This window comes from Aythya ferina, assembly GCF_964211825.1.
Source record: "Aythya ferina genome assembly, chromosome: 5".
NCBI lineage: Eukaryota > Metazoa > Chordata > Aves > Anseriformes > Anatidae > Aythya > Aythya ferina.
In genome coordinates this window covers 6,816,877-6,827,271 of record NC_140301.1, presented here as the reverse complement: position 1 = coordinate 6,827,271, position 10,395 = coordinate 6,816,877, and the positions used below count along the sequence as shown (strand labels likewise).

The window sequence follows — 10,395 nt, the reverse complement described above, 5'->3', positions numbered from 1 at the left end:
GGGAAAAAGTTCAAATGTGAAATTAAAAGGTTGAATTGCTCCGTGTGCCAGTGATGAAGCTGTAAGGGGTGGGTAGGCAGGAGCAGCAGACTGCCTGCATTTTCCCATTGTGCTCTGCTGAAGTGCTGGCTCTATTTTAACCTCTGTGCAATTTGGAAGGGAATCGGGGCTGCTCCAGTGTATGCCTGGCTGCAGCACTGCTGCAGATGCCATTCTGGTAGCAGTGGTGACTTGTGCTGTATAGATTTCTCTTTCTAACACAGCACAGATCACAGGAGGATTCATGTGCTGCTCTCTGTACTTCAGAGTAGATTCATTATGCAAAAAGTGAAGATCAAGAAAGGCTGCAGAACTCCTCAGCCTCTACAAGTCCTCCTACAGGATATTATCGCATGGGAGAATTGTCAGGGCTTTATCAAACTCCTTGAAAGCCCTGGGCGCCAGAGCTGGAGCAGACCAGAGGGACGGATTAATGTTGTTAGCAGAGCTAGCCTCTGCTGGTTTATTATCCCTGCGTCACACATCAGCTTCTGGGCTCAGAAGTATCAACCCAGTGCTGCTGAACTCTCCGTCTGTTGTGCTAGGATCTAGTTCTCAGCTAAAACAATACGATTTGGGATTTTTAAAAGTTACCTGTTTCTGTCATAGAAGAATGAGAAACCAAAAGTCCCTTACTAATTAATAAGAAAACGATCACACGGGAGACTAAAATAGAAACGCATAAGCTAGAAAATGATACTTGGGAAGGAAAAGCGATGGGTTGGTATTTTTTTTCCTCATCAAGTTGGAAATTACACAAAAATTTCCAGCCTACCAAACCAAAAATCCCAACAAGTTCAGAAACCTAAAAACCTGAAAAGCTGCAATTATTCAGGAAAGCCATCTCCAGCTTTCAGCTGAAATCTAATAATCCTTGTCGCTTTCCTATGGAAGATGGTTTTTCAAAATAAAAGAAAGCAGGCAAACAGAAAACAGCAAAGGAAGCTTTAGCCTTCATCTTCAGCTGTCTTTTATCACCAGGTTGTGTTAGGACAGTTGACAGGGAACAAAGGAAGATTGGGGGATGTAATCCTGTCTTGGACAATCAGGGTGCTGCACTGACCCATCCGTTCATGTGTCCTCCTCCTGGGAACCACAACTGGTGGCCACGTCCCCAGTCTTTCACTCAGGTTCCTCAGACCCTGCTTCCCCAGACCTAAAAGACAGCTGAGAGGACTTGCAGTTTAATTCTTCAGAGGGTAAATGCGAGAAAGAAAGAGATTTACGAGCAGATTGTGTCAATTTATGGACGCTCTTGCTCTTTCTTTAAAAGATAAGACAGGATGAATTCAAATCAAGTTGCAAAACACAATGAATGCTCCTCTCTAGCTGATCTCTTGGGAGGAGCCCACTGCATTAGGATGACCGGGTTTCCTCTTGCCTCATTAAGATTCTTCATTTCCCTCATCACGCTGGCACATTCTGTAGCTAAGGTCAGGTTCGTTGAGCAGGTCACAATCATTTTCTGCTACAGTGCTATTTTCTTCTCCATCATGGAAACTTCCAGCGTGGCAAAAGCAGGCTGAAAATAGACCTTCGCTGCCCTGCAAAAGTATGTTCACATTCTTCCGTCCCTGTTCAAAACAGCTAGTGCTTTATCTTGTCTCTGTCAGTTCTTCTGTTGTCCTCTCTGCCTCGGTAGCTTGCTATTGATAATCTGCCTCTGCCCTGATTGCATTTCTTGGTCTCTCTGCTTACTACCCGCCTCCTCTTCCAGAAGATAAAAAGCTCGTGTCTTCCAGTCCCAGTCATCTCTCCAGGGGATGATCTGAAGACTAAACATTTTCATCCTTGCAGTGATTTTTGTAGGAACTTTTTTATACCAATGTATTGATAAAAGTAAGATGCCTATAAAATTCCAGATGAAAAAATTTCTTGCCTCAATAGGCAAGCATTTCAAATATAAAACAAGGATACACAGTTTAATGTGGTTAGGTTGTTCTTTACCCGTGCTTCCAAAATTATAAGGGGATGATAATTAATTCTGCAGAATCCGATCCTTCATTGTTTGTTTTCCTGCCCCCCGTGCACTTTCAGTAACATGGCAAAGAACTACTAAAAGGAAATAAAATAAAATTCATTGGAATACTGACCTGCAGGGGACCTTACATCTAAGTCGATACGTTGCGTGGTTTCTTCGCAGGTGATTTTTAGTGTTTCTGAGTTTACTTAAATGAAAACCTGCAAAAGGCAATAGCAACAAACTTATGCCACAATTCTTAGTGTGGAAGGCTAGAGACCTGTGCTATTACTCTGATTCTGCATTTCTGCATACCCAAGTAATATTTCCTGCTTTTGGGAGTAGATTGATCTTTAATCACTAGCAGTGCAAAGAAATACATTAGAAGAATCTAGACTAAAAATATTCCAGTTCTGCAGTCCTGTGAGCTTAGACTCTGCAGCAGAAGTAGACAAATAAATAAAATCATCAGACGTCAGTTCCAGTGGAGTTTGCCATGCCAGCACTGGTGATGGCCTCAGAGTAACCATAGCGTAGGCTGCACTACGGCGTCCCTTCCCGTACTGCTTAGCCCAGGGCTCTTGCTCTGACCTTCAGGGGTCATCCTTGTTGCTAAAACAAGGAACTATTTGTCGATGGCCGTGCCTGTTGGGAATCTGTTGAAGACTAAGGCTGTTAACCTGTGAACAGCTTAAAAGTTCCTGCGGATGCTAAGTTACTGAGGAAGCCAAAATCACCAGCCTCAAAACAGGGTCTGGTCCTGTTTCAAGTTAAAGACTGTCTGAGTGTGAACACTTGTGTGGACCCAGATACGAGATTGTACTAAGGAGCTGGTCAGGAGGTGTGTTTCATGCATCCACTCCTCATCCAAATTAAAAATGCAGGTGCACCATCTGATCCCTGTTTGTATTGTGATAATCCTTCCGAGAAGCTGTAGCTTGTGGAAAATCAGTAGTGCACGATGTGAAGATATCTCACTAATTGTTATCCAGATTACAGAACAGAGTAACTGCTGCTGCAATGTGTTTTGTTCAGTTGTGCCTAGGCTGAAGATAGCCTTATCTCCAGAAAGGATATTTTTCAACTTCTGTTGAAAGCGTTGCAACAAAGGTTTCTGAGTTAGCCGGGACATTTCTGGATAAGATTCTTACCAGTGATATAGAAAAAGAACCTGGAACTGTTCATTGAGCCTATGCAGCTAGGCTGGCCAGACTCTTTACCTCGCTGTGTCTAGTGATCTTGGGACTTTGGCTGAGGACTTGTTTTGCTTCAGTTTATACAAGCATCACTCGGGACAGTATTTTATCCTGGTCATGGTAACTTGGATGCAAAGTGACTTCCCACTGGGTTGCTCCCCTCACCTCACTGCAGGTGCCCCTGGGTGATCAAGTTGGCTCACAGCTGTACTCAGTGTCAGTAATAATTATAAGGGTTAACGTGATGAGTTTCACTTGTGATATTGGTAAGTACCTATTGTTGCTGCCATTGGCAGTAAATTTCCGTTGTATAAATTCCTCGGTGTACAGCTTTGTGGTACCAGTCACAACCACGGTAGGTAAGGGAGCAGCTGTATGAGGACAGTTGGAGAGGAAGGCAGAGGAAGGTGGGTAAATTCTCTTCACATGTGAGATAAAGTACGTAGTGACTGTTCACTGGAAGGGTATAAAGAATCCACATAGCTGGGATTTCACCCTCTGATGTTTCAAGATTGTGGAAAACATGGTTTGTTTCACCAATGCTCATCACTGAGTAGTGGCACCAGCTGGGTAATACCAAAGCTCATATAAAAATGTATTTTCTGTTGTCTCAGTTTAGGCATTGATGGCAGAAGCATTCTCTGCTGCACAGTAATCCTGAATATGCTTTTCCTGTTTCATTTGCCATTTTAAAAGTAATAAGCAGGAGGTGGTGGGTGAAATGTCTCTTTCCCTCCTGCTTTTATGAACGGAGCAGGAAGGTGAGATGAATTGAAGTCAGATGTGAGAAGTCTTTTCAACCTCAATTTGCCACCCAAGAATGATATCATTTGAACACAATAAATAATGTACGTGAATGTGCAATGGTGAGGGAGAGAATCAGCAATTTAAATGAGTTAATTCACACGAGGCGAGACATACAAAATTAAAAAGGCTGTTCTGCTGTTGTAGTTCAACAGAAATGTGTACAATCCCTCAGATGTATGAGGTTCTAGGAATTAGCATTACTCCTGGAAAGGGGATTTAAAAATTATTCCATTGAACTCATCTTGTTATATTACCATTTAGTGCAAAATACTGTAGAACTTATTGCATGTGGTATGTTTTTTTTTTTTTAGCTTTACATGACCTCTGTGTGTTATGTGCCTGTCTGTCTCAATTCCTATCTCCTTTTGGGCTCCTTCCTTTCCCTCCTTCTCTTCAGCTCCTTGGTGCCCTCCAGCATGACTTTTCAGCCTTTTGCCATCCCCTTCATCTTTGTACCAAGTATCCAGGTTTCTCTCAAGCTGCTGAAATTGATTTATAATGGGAAAGATAAGAGAAATGGACAAGAAATATTTTCAAATGACATTGAAGATAAGAAAGGAACCTCCCCCTTCCTAAGATAATGGGGTTTTGGCAGTGCTGGCAAACTGCAATGTGTATTTAGCTCTTGCTAGGGATATTCTGCAGAAAGGACATGCATGTAAAGCTTTCTGTTGGCACCATGAACTCTTTTAATGTAAAGATAAGAAAAGTGAAGTCAGTCTACAAAATTTAGTCTTTCATCCATCTGAGTACATGCAATTTCTATGAAAATGGCATTCCCTCTAGAATGGAAATAAGGCAGACGTTGGGTTTATGTACAGATCTTGAATTAAGCTGTCATTAGCAGAGAGATCTGCTTTTAACGCGTGTGCATGCACCCAGGAATTGCAGCTAACCGTAGTCTCTTCGGCACCTTTAAAATACCATCCCCAAACAGAGATATTATTGGAAAGATTATAAATAGAAACTCTGTGAGAAAAGCAGAGGGAAGGACTTGATGTCCTCTCATTCTCTTTCCCACTCTTATTTTTTAAATTTTGCGATTAAGTTCTGTTAAGCTGTCACCGAGCAGTGACCGATTACTTGCAATTTAGCATGCTCAAGCTCCCCTCTCAGCCATCCTGGTGCATATAAATTGCTATCAATAGCTTCTTTTAATTTTCAAGCTAAGCAAGCGGCGGATACAAAAGGACCTTGCATATGCTTCAATTCAAGTGCCAATTATGCCTCTCTTGGGTGACGTGGAGCAGAGGTAGGGGAATTGCAACCGGGTCCCTCCGTTCTCCGGCAGCTGGGCTTGTGTGCTCATCTCTCTTTTTGGCAGCTGGAGGAGCTGTAATGGCAGGGATGGCCCCAGCAGGCAGAGACCCAATGCTGCAGGTTTCTCTTGGCAGGATGGAGTTCATTTATCTTTATGTTTCAGCTCTTGTTTCTGGGAGCTAGCATACTTTCCCAAGAGTGGGAATAGTTAAGAGATGTTTTCAGTCCCAGTTTGGCTGTAATTTCAGCTTTCTATAAAACAAGGTTTTCCAAGGTCTCACACGATGTGTCCCATTCTCCCCACATCCCCTTTTATTTTTTTATTTTTAAGAACAGCCCAGATGTTTTCAAAGGCATAACCTTCTGCCTATGTGTCTGCAGCCCAAGCATTGTAATAATGAGAAAATGCAATACAGCCAGGGTTATAATGGGTTCCTAAAACCATTTCACTCAGAACCAAATGAAAGAGAAGAAAATATTACCCTCCCATGCTGTCTACCCTGCAAAAAAGAAAAAGATGCTTTCTGCTTTGTGTTTGCATAGCTGCATGGCAGTCAAGGCTGGAGGCTTCAGAGCTCAGCTCTGCTGGACATGAGCACAGAAAATAGATGTTTGTTAGTCCCCTGAAAGGTTTGTTGGGAAATGTAATTCAAGCTATATGTGTTAGACTTTTTCCCCTAAGTAGAATTTATTTCTGCTTGCATATAATTTTAAAAACTGATTTGCAACCAAGTGCTCAACTTAAAGTTATGATTTTTTCTCCTTTTTTTTTTTTTTTTTTAAGAGAATCTCAAGTTATATGGCTTTAGATGTATTTATCCAGATGTATTTATTTGATTTGTTCATTACGCTGGGAAGTTTTTTCCCTATAATTTTAATTACTTGGCATTCATCCAACTATATGCATGTGAACTTAAATGCATTTTAATCATAAAAATGATTTAATAAAGTAGAAATAGTTACCAAAAAAAAAACAACCTTATTTTTCATTTAAACTACATTTAGTCAACAAAGTATATTAACCAAAGCTAGTGAATGAAATGTTTATGATCAGTGTTACTGTCTGCTTAATATTTAAAGATGAAAACTACTTTAACAGGCAAATTCCCACTTAAGCTTGGAAAAGCAAGACGAAGGTGCTTTAACAGTAAATTTTATTTTTAGATGTGTAATTGTCTTAACATCTGAACCAAACCCAGAAGTTTTCAAAAATGTGTATGCCTTGCTTTGTATTCATATTTGTTGCTTCCCAGTGAATTTCTGACTCTTAATGAATACCAGCACCTGCTGGCTCAATTGAACACAGAATCAAGGAAAGATTTTGTATGAATCAGTACCATGTTACTTTTTAGTTTATTTAAAACTTAGAAAGAATTAAGTTGAATTTCCAATGAACTGTATTAAGAAACACTATAATAAAATGGATACAGAAATGTAGGGCGTTACAACCTGATTGAGATTGAAAATGACAAGGCAGACTAAGCAGACATTTCTTCAGCTGGAGACTTATGCTATGTTTTGTGAGGTCATTTTACCAAACCCCTTGCTACAGCACATAGTGCAGTATGGGTTCCCTATCTGCAATTCAGTGCAAAACAGATCTCCTCAGTTATTAGTAGAGTTAACAGTACAAATTTTAACTTTTTTATTTATGTAGGTTATTTGTTTACATAGGTGATACATTCTAGAAGTATAGTTCTAGTGAAGAAAACTAATTTTCAAGAATGTAAAATGTATTTTGATGATCCCATGGCCAACCGTAGAATTTCCTCCAAATCGTTAGCATGTGTTGTTTTTTTTCACCATACTAATACTAAATGTGGGTAAAAAATAAATCTTGCAAACTGAAACTGTACTATTTCACTGTTGTATTTGCTGATCGTGGCCAAGAATAGTTTTGTTTTTAAAAGCACTATATATATATATATTTTTTTTGCCTCTTTGGTACTTCATTTTGCTGAAATACCTAGTGGATGAAGTAGCTCAGTCTTTGTGGTAGCACTTTTGGAGTCTTGGTCCTGAGGTTCCTGACTTGATTCTGCTAGTGAAAAGTAGACTATGTAATCCACTTATTTTACATGTGGAACTTCGAAAATAAATAAATAAAATCAGTTAAGAGTTTTAGTATATTACTTAGTGATTTGGGGTAAAGACATTTCTGCATGCTCTGCTCTAGCCACTTGCATGTAGAAAAGCATACAGACTTCATGTCAAATAATTTTGTTTGGCTTAAAATTGTCAAGCTGCTACAGAGTCCGTGAATGGGAAGTGCTTTGTAAGTAGAAAATGTTAATAGAGCCCAGCCCACAGTGTTGGTGGATTTTAGTGAGTCCTTGTGCTCAGGGGTGTCCTACGAGAGGCACTTCTGTCGTGTGTGCTGTAGAACGAACACCATACTCCTCCAAAGTGGTAGTAGCTAAAGGACAAGAGCCATATCAAGGACGCCCATTGCTGTCAATTTAACTATGCAACAATTAATGCAGCATGTTCTATGCCTTAATTTGTGAGATGTGGCAGGTTGAAGTTCACTGTATTGGTCAAGTTTTAGTCCTGGCAAAAGACATATGGGGAAATATAAATTGTGATATTATTGCTATTGTAAAGCCCTGTGCAAGGGAAACAGAAGATCTCTTAGCTATAGTATTACATAAACCATATAGTCTAAACTGCTTCAAAAACAAAGTTCACTATATTTATGCTTTAAAACACAGCGGATGTGTTGTAATGAAAACAAATTCTATGGCACAGATGATTACAAGTCACATTTGTGATTGTTTCCTTTGTTCTGTGTGTAAGTGATGGTTTCCAAACCTAAGAAGATGTCAACAGTAAAAACAAACTGTTCTTCTGTTCCCAATTGCAGGTGCAGTGAGGAATAATGAAGCTCAAAAAGAAGTACTGAATTACGAACTTGCCTTGCCCTTCCTTTCCCTATCCACACCAGCTGGCTGCCACCTGATGTGACCTTCCTTCTCGTCCTCTGCTGATGTCCAACTTCACCGTGGAGCAGCATTGTCGACAAGAAAAGGTCAGTCCTTTCCTTTCCAAGGCTGTGTCATTTCTGCCTTGCTCGGTGTCACTGTGTCTGGGCTCACAACTGTGCCTCTGGAAGCCCAGCCAGGATGTGCGCTCCTGCACAGTGTGACTCTCTGCTGTGCAGGTGCACAACTTCACAGAAAACTTTCTCCCACGTGCCTGGTGACAGGACGAGGGGGAATGGGCTTAAGTTGAGCCAGGGGAGTTTTAGGTTAGATGTTAGGAAGAACTTCTTCACTGAAAGGGTTGTGAGGCACTGGAACAGGCTGCCCAGGGAAGTGGTGGAGTCACCATCCCTGGAAGTCTTCAAAAGACGCTTAGATGTAGAGCTTAGGGATATGGTTTAGTGGAGGGCTGTTAGCGTTAGGTTGGAGGTTGGACTCGATGACCTTGAGGTCTCTTCCAACCTAGAAAATTCTGTGATTCTGTAATGAAAGATGAGAGGATTTCAGGATTTCCAGAAGGCTGGCTGAGTCCTCAGAGTTTTTACTCATGTAACTGTACTTCATTTCAATTATTTCTCAGTCATTAGCATGCAAACCTTAGCATTTTTGGGTAACATTTGATTTCTAATGATGGAAGCAAAGGAAGTGCCTGCTGCAATAAAATTCTTTCAGTGGGGCCTAGAAATATTACCGTGAAATTTTACTTGCTCAGACACAGGATTTTTTTTCTAGCACTTTCCTATGATTATGATGCTAATGAAAATGGAAGCTGTTACATCCATCTGTCAAAAATATTACTCTCTTTGGAAAGACAGCATTGAGAATTGTGCTCGTCTGTCATAACCTTAGGAGAAACATTCAGCTGTCTGGCAGCAAGCAGGCGGCTTGATACCCTCGCCTTTGTTAGGGACCGAGTCTGGAACAAGAGCTATAACTGGAAAATGTAAAATTGGTTTTCATCTAGGTTTCATTTTTGCAGCTGTACAAAGACCCAAAAGTAGGTGCCAGCGTCCTTATTTATCCTATTCATTTAGGTTGTTAACTTCCGTGTTTTCCTAAAAGATTTTCAGACTGCCTATCAGTGTTGACAAATTCAGAACGGTAAGGCTGGATGTTTAAAGTCACATATTCTGAATATTACCATTGTCGCAGGCAAGAGCTGTGTTATATTGCTACAATTTGCCTTTTGTTGTGAAACTTCTCATCCTCCTATACCAAGGGAGGATTTTGCCTCTGCATCCAGTCCCTTAACATCTCCTGCCTTACCTTTGACTGCTCTGTTGCCAAGGCAACTCTGCCATGCAGCGTCAGTCCCGCTTCCTTCCATTGCTTTATTGCTATTCCTATAACTAAGCACATCAAATAAATTAAACTTGTCAATCACACCTAAAAAAAGATATTGAAGATGTTCTATGTCCATTTGCGATATCACGGCAAATGCAGCCAAAGCAGCAGTTCTAAACTAATCCCTGCTCTCATTTCTTGGTCCTCATTACTTAGAGCAGATGAACTGAGCCTGGTGAGAAATGTTTGGTGACTGGAAATAATACCTTCTTCTGGGTATTAAAAATGATACTGCTGTTACTCTCTTCACTAGCAAAAAAATTCCTTTTTTTTTTTTTTTTTTGTATTTATTCCTAATCGCAGAAGTAAATATGTTCAGCAATTTTTCAGTCTTTTGTGCTGAAGCTGTCATGTAAAAAAAAGAGTTACTTTCCTTAGGTGCCTGGGCCCTAATTTTGAAGACCAGATCTGGAACAAGAAAATTTTGCTCTATCTATTTTCCTGTAGAGATTAATTTTATTTTGTAAGGTGTCTGTCAAATTCTGTAAACATTATTCCAGTCTAAAAGTCCATAGAAAAGAAAACGAACAATTATCCTTTCAGGGAGCTGTCTAGCAAATAGCGGGTCAGTGAATGTGGCTGACATATCTCAGTTAAATATTGAGACATTTTGCATACACCAACCAGGAAATGCCAAAAATAACAAATGTGTTATTTTTCCAAGACACTGTTGCAGATAATTACTTGAAGCCATTTTATATATACGAAATTGCTCAGTGAAGCATTTATTTGACTTTTTGTTATACTTTATAAAGTAAGGAAAATGAAAACAGATTTTACAAACATCACTCTTTTTCTAAAATGAATA

At 40.1% G+C, this 10,395-nt stretch overlaps 1 protein-coding gene and 1 long non-coding RNA gene across 6 annotated transcripts in view; one reads left to right on the top strand and one right to left on the bottom strand.

The window, feature by feature from the left end:
• Nucleotides 1-1,671: 1,671 nt before the first annotated feature.
• LOC311438167 lies at nucleotides 1,672-3,342 on the bottom strand. The gene is made up of 3 exons (XR_014693957.1): nucleotides 3,220-3,342; nucleotides 2,133-2,220; nucleotides 1,672-1,814 (listed from the first exon to the last, which is right to left on the bottom strand). It is a non-coding gene; the product is annotated as an uncharacterized lncRNA (long non-coding RNA).
• Nucleotides 3,343-3,468: 126 nt separating this feature from the next.
• SPON1 (spondin 1) overlaps nucleotides 3,469-10,395 on the top strand; it is a 398,866-nt gene continuing 391,939 nt past the window's right edge. For all 5 annotated transcript variants that reach the window (XM_084521957.1, XM_084521961.1, XM_084521956.1 and 2 more), the window contains exons 1-2: nucleotides 3,469-3,602; nucleotides 8,126-8,290. The gene's annotated coding sequence lies outside the window, so the exon portion shown is untranslated. The remainder of the gene's footprint in view (nucleotides 3,603-8,125; nucleotides 8,291-10,395) is intronic.